This window comes from Polypterus senegalus, chromosome 6, assembly GCF_016835505.1.
Source record: "Polypterus senegalus isolate Bchr_013 chromosome 6, ASM1683550v1, whole genome shotgun sequence".
NCBI classification, from domain to species: Eukaryota; Metazoa; Chordata; class Cladistia; order Polypteriformes; family Polypteridae; genus Polypterus; species Polypterus senegalus.
In genome coordinates this window covers 95337895-95351651 of record NC_053159.1, presented here as the reverse complement: position 1 = coordinate 95351651, position 13757 = coordinate 95337895, and the positions used below count along the sequence as shown (strand labels likewise).

At 39.1% G+C, this 13757-nt stretch overlaps 1 protein-coding gene across 1 annotated transcript in view; it reads right to left on the bottom strand.

The window, feature by feature from the left end:
* Window positions 1-11514, bottom strand: part of LOC120530579 (fibrinogen-like protein 1-like protein) — a 54688-nt gene extending 43174 nt beyond the window's left edge. Inside the window, exon 1 of the mRNA XM_039755000.1 lies at window positions 11458-11514. The gene's annotated coding sequence lies outside the window, so the exon portion shown is untranslated. The remainder of the gene's footprint in view (window positions 1-11457) is intronic.
* Window positions 11515-13757: the final 2243 nt, after the last annotated feature.

Sequence of the window (13757 nt, the reverse complement as noted above, 5' to 3'; positions counted from 1 at the left end):
GGATGATGGTGCAAGGAACCTCTTCAGAATTGGCCAATGTTAAGAGTGGTGTTCCACAGGGGTCAGTGCTAGGGCCACTGCTATTTTTAATATACAGTATATAAATGATTTAGATAAGAATATAATTAACAAACTGGTAGATTTGTTAGCAGATCATTTGGAATCTGTTATATCATTACAGAAGGACTTGGATAGCATACAGGCTTGGGCAGACTTGTGGCAGCTGAAAATTAATGTCTGTAAATGTAAAGTATACACTTAGGAAGTAAAAATGTTAGGTTTGAATACACAATGGGCGGTCGGAAAATCGAAAGTACACCTTATGAGAAGGATTTAGGAGTCATAGTGGACTCTAAGCTATCAACTTCCCGACAGTGTTCAGAAGCCATTAAGAAGGCTAACAGAATGTTAGGTTATATAGCACGGTATGTGGAGCACAAGTCCACCTGAAATACTGCTTGCAGTTTTGGTCTCCAGGCTACAAAAAGAATATAGCAGCGCTAGAAAAGGTCCAGAGAAGAGCGACTTGGCTGATTCCAGGGCTACAGTGTGGTGTAGCGGGTCCACAGCTTAAGTCAAATAGGCCACTTTTTAAATAAATAATCGCGGCCTTCGAGGCTTAGAGAAGCGGCGTGGTAGTGTGGTCAGAGCAGTTTCCCGGGTGATTCGTGATGCAGGTAGTCCTTGCTTAAGTGCACAGGTAAGGAGTCGTCTGCATCCGTAATTATTGGCGGGAGCTGCTAATTGCCACACCATAATAGATGAAGGGGGGGGGGTTTGGGAGAAAAAATAACAAGAGAGAAAAGAGAGGAGAGAAGAAAAAGAGAACGGAAGGTTTAGGAAGGAGAAAGCCAGTTTGTGAGCAAGTGAGAGCGCGAGCAAGAACAGGCTCTACTAAGGTGGACGGCAGCTGGTAGGACAACCCCAGGGGAGTGTCTGGCCAACTCTCGGAGGTGGGCTGTTGGAAGCGGTCGCTCCAGCTGAGTAGTTTAGAGTAGCTCGAGTGACCGACAGAGGAAACGACTCTGTTAAGGGATGTTAGTTAGCAGGCTGGCGCAGCACAGGATGATGTCATCAGTGTGAGTCAACACCGGCTTGCTTTGGTGTGTGTATTCTTACAGCAGTTCACAACACGACCAGCTTTGAACTGATTGCTCGACTACTGTCATTATTAACGTGAGAAACAGACTTGGCGCAGAAGGTAGCGGGAGTCGTGGAGGCTTTGGGCATGTTGAGCCACAGCATGAGCGCCCTGGCTGCTAGGGAAGAAACCCAAGTCTCAGTCCGGCTGGACCCAATGTACCTGGGGATCGGAGGGCTACTGAACCAGAATTGTAGGGAGCGGCATTTTGCTGGTAGGGCGACTAACCTGTTGCAGGGCCCATTAGGGGAGAAGCAGGGGAGCCGCCAGTAAGGGAGAAGAAAGTACCTGAGATTTAAGAAAAGACTGATTCCGGCCATTGTTTTTAACCTCAATTCAAAAGGATTATTCTATTGTGTTTTTAACTTCCACGGATTGACCTGTTTTATCAGATTATTTATTTAATGACTTATTTGAAGCACTGCATTATTTATTTGGACACTTTGTTTTGGATTTTTCTGTTTTTAATAAAAGCACTTTGCACTTTTTGCACCATCCCCTTGCTTCATGGTTGATATCTTCACTGCCTAGCTCATCGGTGGCATTACCGACAGTGTCAGGTTCGAGGGTTCCAGAAGTAAGATGGGAGCATGGAGCAGAACCTGAATCGTCACATACAAGGGTTGAATTATGAGGAAAGATTAAAAGAGCTGAGCCTTTACAATTTAAGCAAAAGAAGATTAAGAGGTGACATGATTGAAGTGTATAAAGTTATGAAGGGAAATAGTTATTATAAAATGAGTTCATCAAGAACACAGGGACACAGATGGAAATTTGTTAAGGGTAAATTTCGGACAAACATTAGGAAGTTTTTCTTTACACAAAGAATGATAGACACTTGGAATAAACTACCAAGTAGTGTGGTAGACAGTAAGACGTTAGGGACTTTCAAAACTCGATGTTTTTTTGTAAGAAATAAGTTGATACGACTGGCAAGCTTTGTTGGGCTGAATGGCCTGTTCTCATCTCGAGTGTTCTAATGTTCTACACTGCCTTAAAGATTTTTGCCACCTGTTCATTTTCTTTTAAACCAGAAATCCTTCTACACCCCCCTTCACACAGAATCTTTAACTTCTGGTAAGGTAGTTAACTTGAATGTATCATTCTCTTTAAGAGAGTACAATTCTTCCTCCATTGCACATACCCACCCTTGTGATTTTAAAGAATTTAGGGCCTCTCTGTAAGTGTGAGGAGTACCACATATTGTCTCATAGCAGCAGTCAGTTGTGATGTTAACTAAGTCATTAAAATCAACGACATAATCGTTTAAATATTTTGCCCCCTCTCTCGGGAATCAGTAGTTCTGAATATGACATAGGCCTGGGCCAGAATTCTCCCCCACATTTTGGACTGCCCTTTTCTTCATCACATTTTGTTCTGAAATATCAGTACCATCCTCTCCTTGTCTCCAACTGTTTTGTTTTCTGCTACTATATCAACTATATACATATTCTTGAGTTTCTGAATTATAGTCATCAGTTTGTGTCTGTTTTGCAATAGGATTAGCTGTGATGAATTTTACCAATATGTGTCCAAACAATTTATGTATGACTGGGCAATAAAAGAGATACGCTGAGCTGTTTTTATCGTACCCTAGGAATATACCCTTTTCACATCTGGAATCCAGTTTCTTGTGATTGTGTTAGTACACATAACAATCTGACACAAATATCCACATTTTAGACAGGTCAGGCCTTTTTCCCTGTCAGCATGAAGCAGGGTTTATTTTTGGTTTGGTTATTGTAGCAGCGACTGTGGATGTGTGAAGTATTCTGGACAGCAAATGGCCACAAAGTTTTAGGTAATCCCTTTCCAATCAGCAGACATCTGACCATATCAAAAAGGATCCTCCAGTACGTTCTGCTGTGTCATTCTAATGAGTTAAATAAATGAATGAGGTTTCATGTTTAATAAATTTATTGCACAAGAAAAGCTTCTCTCACTCAGCATCATTATCTGACGTTTTACACTTCACTTCATTATAGGGTGCAGTCTGCCAGGAATCTCGTTGCTGCCAGCACTGTTTCTGATTTGTTTTTTTAGAAAGTAGACAAACACTACCCCTAAGAAGTCGTCTATAAATAAGACTATATCTCTAAATCCATCTATAGCAACTGGATCAATTGCACCAGCTATATCAGTATGTACCAGCTCTGGGGGAGCCCTATTCTTATTTCTATTGTTTACAAACTTTCCCTCAGTACATGTATCACAATCTATTTTTGTCTTGTCATTTGGAATTTTCATCCCATTAGCAATACCCAGTAGATTCAACAAATCATTAAAATTACAGTGTCCTAGAATTTAATGCCATTTCTTAATATTGCAAGACAAAGTGACATTAATTCTTTCTGATATGTCATTAATAAAACCTTAATTACTCTATTTCTGTAGATTTACCGTCCTCAAAGTACAGTGTCTTATGCTCACTTATGTTGGAAATTGTTCCAGCTTTATGTACCAGCTCGTTCTGTCCCTTTTGAACTTCAAACTGGCACCATTAGTTGTAGCTGCTTTCATAGTGAATATATTTTGTGGATATACTAGAATAGACAGAGCCTTCTCCAAAGTGGTTTTGACGTATGTTTCTATGTTGCTCTGTATATGTATATCTTTGCATTTTAGGGCGATATTTTTGCTTCTTGTTCTGTTGGCCAGTTCCATATTAATGTGTTTTTGGATCAAATGTCTTATCATATCTGACAAATTTGTCTTTTTCTGTTATAATGTCATATAATTATGACAGATGCTTTGACTGATTTTAAATGTGTATGTATGTATGTATGTTGTTCTTTCCAGTTTCTTCACCTTCTGCAGCCTGTTTCGCTTAATCTTTGGGTTTTTATCTCCTGCACCTTTCAACACTGTGCATTGAACTCCAATGATAACTACACCACTTTGTCGCTATCTTTTTGAGACATTCTCATGATGTGAATTACTGATTTCTAACAAGTTATAGTCCTCAGAGAGACATATACCTTCATTACATGGTCTTATTTTGGTTTAGCAATACATATAGTTTTCTGTCTCCTCATAACTTCATAATGTACTACACTTCAATTGGGAGAATATCATACCATCATTATTCTGTGTGATGCAACAAAATGTTTGGATGATTCCAGCAGACCCTTCACAATCATAGTTATTATTAGTCTGTAACTGTGACTGGCATAGTGTTCTTGAAAAATCTGTAAGGCTTTACTCCCAAAATCTGTTCCTTTCATCTAGTGCTGGGTGGTATCCAAGTTCACCGTTTTTATTTTTGTTATGATATGGATTTTTCTTATACAGCAACACTGGTTTAAATTGCCTAAACAACGTTCAGAACGTGGCGCAGCAGGAAATTGTTTAAGGGGGACCTTTTTCACGTCTACACCGCTAAACACATGCCACAGAGTACATGCGTTAGTGGAGATGTTGTGCAGGGGCTCCTTTTCACTGCTAAACACACATACAACGGAGTACATGATAAAGTTGAACATGATGACACAGAAGAACTTTTGCTGAAAAAAGGAGTCACGTCTGTTGTCTGGAGATATTTTGGATTTTAAAGGTTGGATCTGGACCATTATGTTGAAATGTGTGAATACTGTTTCTATACTACTGGATTAATACTGCAAGCCAAGTTGTACTTGTTTTATTTTTTTCAATACTGTGTAATGTACCTGGGTACCATGTAATAGTGTGACGACATGTTGACTTTATTCTCGACATTTCTACTTTATTTTCGCCATTTATCGAGATTAAAGTAGACATGTTGGTTTTATTCTCGTAATTTGTTATTAAAGTAGAACATCGTAAACTAAACGTCATCTTAAAATTAATATTTAATTTACTTGAATTTCTCAAACACCGTCATAAGTTATGTAGCACATTAAACTCTTTGTTTTAAGTGTTCCCAGAGCAATGTTATTCCCTACGTGTTTCTTGAACTGTGTGAGCTAGGGAGCTGTTTGCACCCTCAGAGAATACAGACGTTCCTGGGAAAACCCCTGAAAAATGTTGACAGACTATACCTTCACATTGCGCCTAACCTTACTTGTGCTCTAACTTGTGATAAACCTCTCGAGCGGTATTCCGCATACTTAAAAGCCTTGTACAGCACCTGTCAGCTTTGGAATTGATAGTTTTGCTTTTCTCTCTCTCTCTCTGTCATTTCTGTCTTGTCATTGAGAGCATGTTTAAACTTTTGAAAAAGAGACAAATGTACTTTTGCAGTGTTTGAATAAAGTTCCTGTTTTCTACAACCTTCTGTGTTTCTGTGCAAATCTGTGACCCAAGTGTGACAACTAACTTTCTCTTGCACTAAGAGGAAGCGCAGGCAGCACACAGAATACATTAATTTCATGATATTCCTGCTCCCTGAACATTTAGAATGCTAAGATAAATACTTGATATAATTTTCATGATGAAATGCATTAAAGCATGCATTAATCATGTGGGGGCACGGTGGCGTAGAGGTTGCACTGCTGCCTCGCAGCAAGGGGGTCCCGGGTGTTCCCTGCTTTGAATTTGCATGTTTTTCTGGTGGGTTTACTTGGCGTGCTTCAGTTTCCTTTAAAGTCATGTAGGATGTGGGGTTTTGTTATGCTATATTAACTCTCCTAGTGTATGTGTTGCTCGTATTCACACTGCGATGGGCTGGCACCCCATTCAGGATTTGCTCCTGCCTCACACACAATGCTTGCTGGGATGGGCACATCCCTGAATGGATGGCATATTTAAACATATATAACGAAGATGTTTTTTTTAAAGTTCTGAACACTCTGTGGTGTAAGGAGCATTTGAGAAAATCTAGTAAATTAAACACTGATTTTAGGATGAAATTTAGTTTGCAACATTCTACTTTAATTACAAAATAAATTATAAGGATAAAGTGGAAATGTCGACTTTATTCTTGATATAGTTTTTTTTTTTCTTCACTGTGGCCGTAATATGATTACGTAGGGCTATACCACAAATAGCATTATAAATGCAAGTTGCAGTTTTATTATTTACTAGCAAAATACCCGCGCTTCACAGCGGCGAAGTACTTCCTTAAAATTTTTATTAAGAAGAAAATTAAACCTTTTTAAACTGAGGGAAAATATACCAATAATTATTTGTTAAGGATCTCTTTGTATACCACATTGTGAGTTCGGCCCTCCGGTTGTAATATGACCAAGCTGTGCGCTGAGCTTACTCTTGAGCATGCAACGCACAGTTGGCCATATGAAAAGTAATCTTGTGTGAAATCTTACAGCTTGGATTGCTGCTGTCATAATCGGTTTGAGTTTCATGGTTTGTTTCAATTACGACAGTATTTGTAGGACTTGTGTTGAAGAGACATTCGGCATCTGTCAAGCGTTGTAAGTATACAACCAGTTTTATCGATAACTTCACATCCAGCTTTTGAGAGTTTAAACATTCATAAACATCAAAGTGTCCACTACTGAAATCGTCACCTGTGAGTCTAAGATGTTTAAGAGGCATTGGCGGTTGCCCAAAGGTGTAAAATATTTGGCCATTTCAGTACACTTGAAAGCAACAACCAAACAATTCAGCGGCAGCCATCAACTGCAGATGCATAGTAATATAATTATCTCCTGTACCATCATCAGTCCACACCTTGAACCTGTCCCAGTCATTCAATACATAAGACACAATGTTCCTCCGGATATCAAGAGTGAGTCTGATATGGCCGTGCAATATGTAACACAGAGAATGGAAAAGGTAGGTGCCATCTCCGGGCATGGAAACCACTCGGTAAGTGACAGTTCTTTGATCGATGGTGATCACCTCGATAGAAATGTTAATGGGGGTACGGTTGGAATGATAAAGAAAATGGGTACCTAAACAATGTAAAGTAAGTCTAAAATACCGACACAATAACTATAATTGTAATAAATGAACAATAAAACAGCGGAGAAGCCGTGGATTAAATAAAAAGGTTGTGGTTATCAGCAGGGAGACGTGAATCCCATGGCGAAGCAAGGAAGGGAATGTAGAGACTGGAGCGATGGACAGCCTTATATAGGCAGGCAGTCAACAACGTGGGAGGCGTTGGGATGGGGGACCCAACGCCGCCTCACACGGTGACCGAGCTGCAGGCTGTGGACGTATATATGTACGTAAGTAGGATTCAGTTAGCGTTGGGAACCCGCGTACCAAATTTCTTGAAGATGGGCCCATAAGTAACAAAGACCGTTGAAAAGTTAAATATGGCGGCCGACAGTGGCATCATACCACCAAAATAAGTACCATATTTCAGCCTTTTACCTACACGGGAAGTTGGAGAATTAGTGACGTTGGAAAGTTCAATATGGCGGCTGACAGTGGCGTCATACCACCGAAATAAGTACGTAAATTGATTTCGGTTAGTGCAGGGAAGCCGCCTACCAAATTTTGTGAAGATGGGGCCACGAATAAGAAAGTTCAACATGACGTACGTTGTTGACCGTTATGACCGTTACGCGTAGAATTTCGAAATGAAACCTGCTTAAATTTTGTAAGTAAGCTGTAAGGAATGAGCCTGCCAAATTTCAGCCTTCTACCTACACGGGAAGTTGGAGAATTAGCGACGTTGAAAAGTTCAATATGGCGGCTGACAGTGGCGTCATACCACTGAAATAAGTACATACATTGGTTTTGGTTAGCGAGGGAAGTCGCCTACCAAATTTCGTGAAGATGGGGCCATAAATAAGAAAGTTCAACATGGTGGATGTTGTTGACTGTTATGACCGTTACGCGTAGAATTTTGAAATGAAACCTGCTTAACTTTTGTAAGTAAGCTGTAAGGAATGAGCCTGCCAAATTTCAGTCTTCTACCTACATGGGAAGTTGGAGAATTAGTGACGTTTGGAAAATTCAATATGGCGGCCGACAGTGGCGTCATACCACCAAAATAAGTACGTACATTGGTTTTGGTTAGCGCAGGAAAGCCACCTACCACATTTCGTGAAGATGGGGCCATAAATAAGAAAGTTCAACATGGCGGACGTTGTCGACTGTTATGACCGTACGTAGAATTCGAAATGAAACCTGCTTAACTTTTGTAAGTAAGCTGTAAGGAATGAGCCTGCCAAATTTCAGCCTTCTACCTACACGGGAAGTTGGAGAATTAGCGACGTTGAAAAGTTCAATATGGCGGCTGACAGTGGCGTCATACCACTGAAATAAGTACGTACATTGGTTTTGGTTAGCGCAGGGAAGTCGCCTACCAAATTTCGTGAAGATGGGGCCATAAATAAGAAAGTTCAACATGGTGGATGTTGTTGACTGTTATGACCGTTACGCGTAGAATTTTGAAATGAAACCTGCTTAACTTTTGTAAGTAAGCTGTAAGGAATGAGCCTGCCAAATTTCAGTCTTCTACCTACATGGGAAGTTGGAGAATTAGTGACGTTTGGAAAATTCAATATGGCGGCCGACAGTGGCGTCATACCACCAAAATAAGTACGTACATTGGTTTTGGTTAGCGCAGGAAAGCCACCTACCACATTTCGTGAAGATGGGGCCATAAATAAGAAAGTTCAACATGGCGGACGTTGTCGACTGTTATGACCGTTACGTGTAGAATTTCGAAATGAAACCTGCTTAACTTTTGTAAGTAAGCTGTAAGGAATGAGCCTGCCAAATTTCAGCCTTCTACCTACACGGGAAGTTGGAGAATTAGTGATGAGTCAGTGAGTCAATGAGTGAGTGAGTCATTGAGGGCTTTGCCTTTTATTAGTATAGATGTATATAGCTTAGCTTAAATCAAGGTCCATATTAATAAAATTTGCCTAAATGATGGTTCAGTTGGAAAGATGTCATCACCAAGTTGTACTTGTTTTATTTTATTTTATTTTATGTTTATTTGGTGAATACAGTGTAATCGACCTGGGCTTGAAGTTTTGAAGTAATAGTATTATTACTGGAAGTCGCACTAGTATTTATTTTATTGTTATTATTTATTAGTTTAAATATTATGCAGTTTAATGATGGTAAAGTTATTTAAAAAGTCACTTTAATGTGTCAGTGGACAGAGATTGTTAACATTAACAGAAAGTGTGGTTGGTTTACAAAAAATATTTAATATTTATTCATTTTCTAAGACATGTTCAGTGCAATACAACTTTTGACAAGCATCTCTGGATATTTTACTAAGTCTAAATGCTTCTTTGCATGGTTGGAAATATGTTGTCAAAATTTTAGTTTGTTTGCAAAATTTGTTAAATAAAAAGGTTCGATATTTTGACTGCAACTGTCATGCAATGTGATTCCTTCTCTTCATTAGTGCCATCCCCTTGAAAACTATCACTTTATGGGGCCATGCAAACCTGTATTAATACTTGTGTGCACATTAAAATGTTTTTTGTACAATTCTCATGACAGTGGAATAGGTTATTCTTAGCCAGTCTGCTGCAACAATTGTAGTGGAAAATGTGGTTAACATCCACTCATGCATGGGAATAAAAATACCGTCAAATACCATGAAACCGGTATAATTTGGAAAAATACAGTGATATAGAATTTTGGTCATACCACCCAGCACTACTTTCATCATAACTTAAGAAAGGTTTTTATGATTGAGAAACTGAACCATCTCGGCATAACACTTTCACTCTTATCTGGGTCATCATATATGATTTCTTTAAGGTGTGATTCTTAGGTGTGGCAGGAATTTTGCTTCCCATGTCTCGTAATTATTTTCATCTCCATCTAATACTGACCTCTGCCCTCTGCTCCCTGTGTCCTGCCTGGGCCTATAACCTGTTGGGTTTTTCAGTAATTAATAGAGATACAGAGGATGTTTTAAAAATAAAATCCTTTTATACTTTTACAACTCACAAACGCGTGCTCACACTTCAGTACTTCGTGAGAGCAAGAAAAATATTTTTAAAAACCCAATAACATTCATGTAAGAGCATAACTTGACTATTACATAACTGTTTTAATTTTCAGGTAAGTTCACGTATAATATGAAAATCACTGTTGCGATGGTCTGTGTCTGCCTGTCTGTATGTCTGCATGAAACAATACGGCCAAAAGTTCACCAGTTTTGTTCAAATGACACACACACTGTGTCAGTAAAATTTGTCGAAACAGTTAACATTGATATCATAAACAAATCGCGCTGGATACAGTTTTAACATGTCAAAATCTCCCATTTGAAAGGGTTTTTGAAATTGTGAGCTCATCTTATCTTGTCTTAAAACAGAGAAACATTTCAATTTTACATTGACGGCGGTAAGAACATTCTGCACAGTATATTTTCCTTTTTTTCACCTCTGACTGCCGGTAGTAAAGGCAGTGAGAGCCCCAATACACGTCAATAAGACCCCAGAGAACTGCCTGCGCGGTTAGGAAATCTAAACCGGCCCTTAGTACCTCTTTGCGCGCGCGCATTAGAAAACAGTCTTTCAAAGGGAAGTTGACATAGGCGTGCGCGGAGAAACTACATCACCAAGTTGTTTCTGCTTTATGAAGTCTTCCCAGCGCTTTGAGTTCAAACAGAAAATAAGCAGTGCATCAGCACCTCAGAAATCCGGATGCTTTAAGTTGTAATAGGTATAAAATTAAACGATTTCCATAACCGTGAAGATATAAAATGCAAGCGCTGAAAACAAAACTCAAACTAGATATGAACGTAAACCATGTCTCTTTAATTAACAAAATTAATATTAAAATGTCCCGGATTAACAGTCTGACCATCGAATAAAACATTGCTCTGCCTACACAGCCATCCTCACAGTATATTTAGAACTAAGAATAAGAAATTCCAAGGGACACAAATCCTCATAACCAACCCACCTTCAATGGAATAATCGAAGAATAACGCGATCAAAACTCCGACATGGAAAGCTTCATTACAAACTTGTGCTACATTTCAACAGCATCGCGACAGCGACAAGAAGACAAAAATTGCACATCAATCACAGTGTACAATTCTAGGTGCTCATTTTTCCCTTGCCCTAATCCTTCACTGATGATGATGAGATAAAGCAGATATTAAACAAACAAGGATGGGCTTTATACTTGGATGTAAGCTTCCGCCTCGCTCACCTTTTTCTTTACTTTGTGTCAAGTAACGGAAGACAAAATTTGAGTTGCCTTGAACATCTGGTATTTTATTGGTGTCTGGGAGAATAAAGAGAAATACAACGTAACGGAGGATGCTGCACGTGTTCCGGGGTGAGTGTGCCAATTTCTAACCTTCCTCCAACAAGCCAAATTGCCGGCTACGAACAATATGAAAAGTTGTTTATAATCAATAAACATTTTATACTCGTTGCTTAAACACAACGTAAACAGTCATAAAACTATAAACAGTTGCACATATATATAAACAATACCTGGGAGAATACAAATGCAATGCAACGGAAGCTCCTGCACGTGTTTTGGGGTAGGTGCACCTGTTCCTAACCTTCCTCCAGCAAGCAAAATTCCCGCCTATTTAAGACAGGAGTCCACATAATTGCGTCCTGGCAGGAGCCTGAAACACTCGCTCTCCCAATAACAGTTCCTACATATGCTAAACAAACATTGAACAATATGGCGCACAACAATTTTGGGGAAATATAAATTACTTATACTACTGTATATATATAAATCCATTAAATTAACCCTGCCACCTTGTCACTGCAATAAACTTTGCCTTTCACTTCTGCTATTCCCTAACATTTGGCATAACTGAATAGCCTAGCAAGTCTCATTTTATGAAAATTAAAACAAACAGACATGCTCAAGTCAAGAAGTAATTAATTACAAAAGTATTAGTTGTCAGTTGCAAATTGTCAGTTTGTGTGAATATGGGGTGTCTAAGTATTTGTGAGTGAGTAAGGAGAGGTCCTTGTGATGGACTAGCAGTCAGTTGAGGGCTGTAGTGCCTGTGCAGCCCTCAAACACACCAGAATCATACACCATGAATATATTTTCAAATCTGTTCATTATTATTGAAGAGCAGATATTTGACCTATTTTACCTATTATTTTGTTATTTAGCCCCGTAACTGCCTTTGGAATATAGTTATTTAGTAACTATATTTTGTAGTATCATTACTTAGTTGTTATTTAGTAACTATATTTTGTAGTATCATTACTTAGTTGTTATTTAGTAACTATATTTTGTAGTAGAGTTATTTAGTAGTTATTTAGCCATGTAATAGCCTTTATGTATAGGATAGTTTTTCTTTTTCATTGTTTCTGAGAGTGTTTTGTTTTGAATTCTCCACCTGTATGTGTTTTTGGCCTTGAACTGTATTTTTGGGAATACCTTTTTGGCACTATAAATATTTTTCACCATATAAACTGTGAATATTTTAACTGAGCTGTGCTGGTAAATAAAAATGGCATTTTTATTCTCAGCTGCCGCCACTCTGGCATTTTTTAAATTTTTTTTGCTTCTCACTTATACCTCCGGTCCCATTCAGTTCAGACAACTGGCAGGCCATCTGCTCTGCAGTTGGCTTGTGACAATGTACGAAAGACATAAAAGTTAGGATGTCATTATATTTTCTTCATTTTAATGTAAAGAAAACTGAGATTGTGATATTTGGGCTCTCCAACCTCCATAGTGCCTCTGACTGTAATTTTGGTTCCCTAGCACTATATATTACAGTAAATCCAGTGCTATGAACTAAGGAGTGCTTGCTAGCAACCTCAAATTTGATAAACCTTTAAATTCTGTTATTAAAGCCTGTTTTTTTCAACTACAAGTGTTAGCTAAGACCAAGCCCTTTTTGTTTGTTGCTGATCTTATAAAGGTGATTCATGCCTTTATTTCTTCGAACTGGACTACTGTAACTGGTTATACAGTGGAGTTACCCAGCAATCCTTTTCTCAGCTACAGGTGGTCCAAATTCTGTCTGCATGTGCAGTTTTTTTATTTTTCTTGGTTTTCCTCTCACATACCAAATGTGTGTGTTAGGTTAATTGGTGACATTAAACTGGCTGTTTGAGCAACTCTTGGTCATCAGTCAGTCAGTATCCATCCATCATCCAACCCGCTATATCCTAACACAGGAACAAATTCCAGGCAGGGCGCCAGCCCACCACAGGGTACACACACACACACACACACACACACTCACACACACACAAACCACATACTAGGGACAATTTAGGATTGCCAATACACCTAACCTGCATGTCTTTGGACTGTGGGAGGAAACTGGAGTACCTGGAGGAAACTCACGCAGACACGAGGAGAACATGCAAACTCCACGTAGGGAGGACCTGGGAAGCGAACCCAGGTCTCATTACTGCGAGGCAGAAGCGCTACCACTGCACCACCATGTTGCCCCAACTCTTGGTTGCTTTGCTGTGTTCTGGCCCAGCACAAACATGAACTGGATTAAAGGAGTTTGTTAAGGAAACAATAGCTGGGACCATTTACGCCATCCTGGGACACTGCTGGAAGGCAAATGGACATGGTCCGTTCAGCTGTGAGGTTGTTTCCTCTTGGCTTGATTGTGGTGGAGTGTGATCGCTGCAGTGGCTATTTTACATGCAGATTTCAACATATAGCTGGCTAACTGCTCTTCTTTAAGAGTTTTAAATTATTTTTCAGTAGACTTTGATATTCTAGATGTTATTCCAGTTTACTTAAATTAGATTTTTGAAATTTATGCAAGGTATGGTGTATATACGCAACT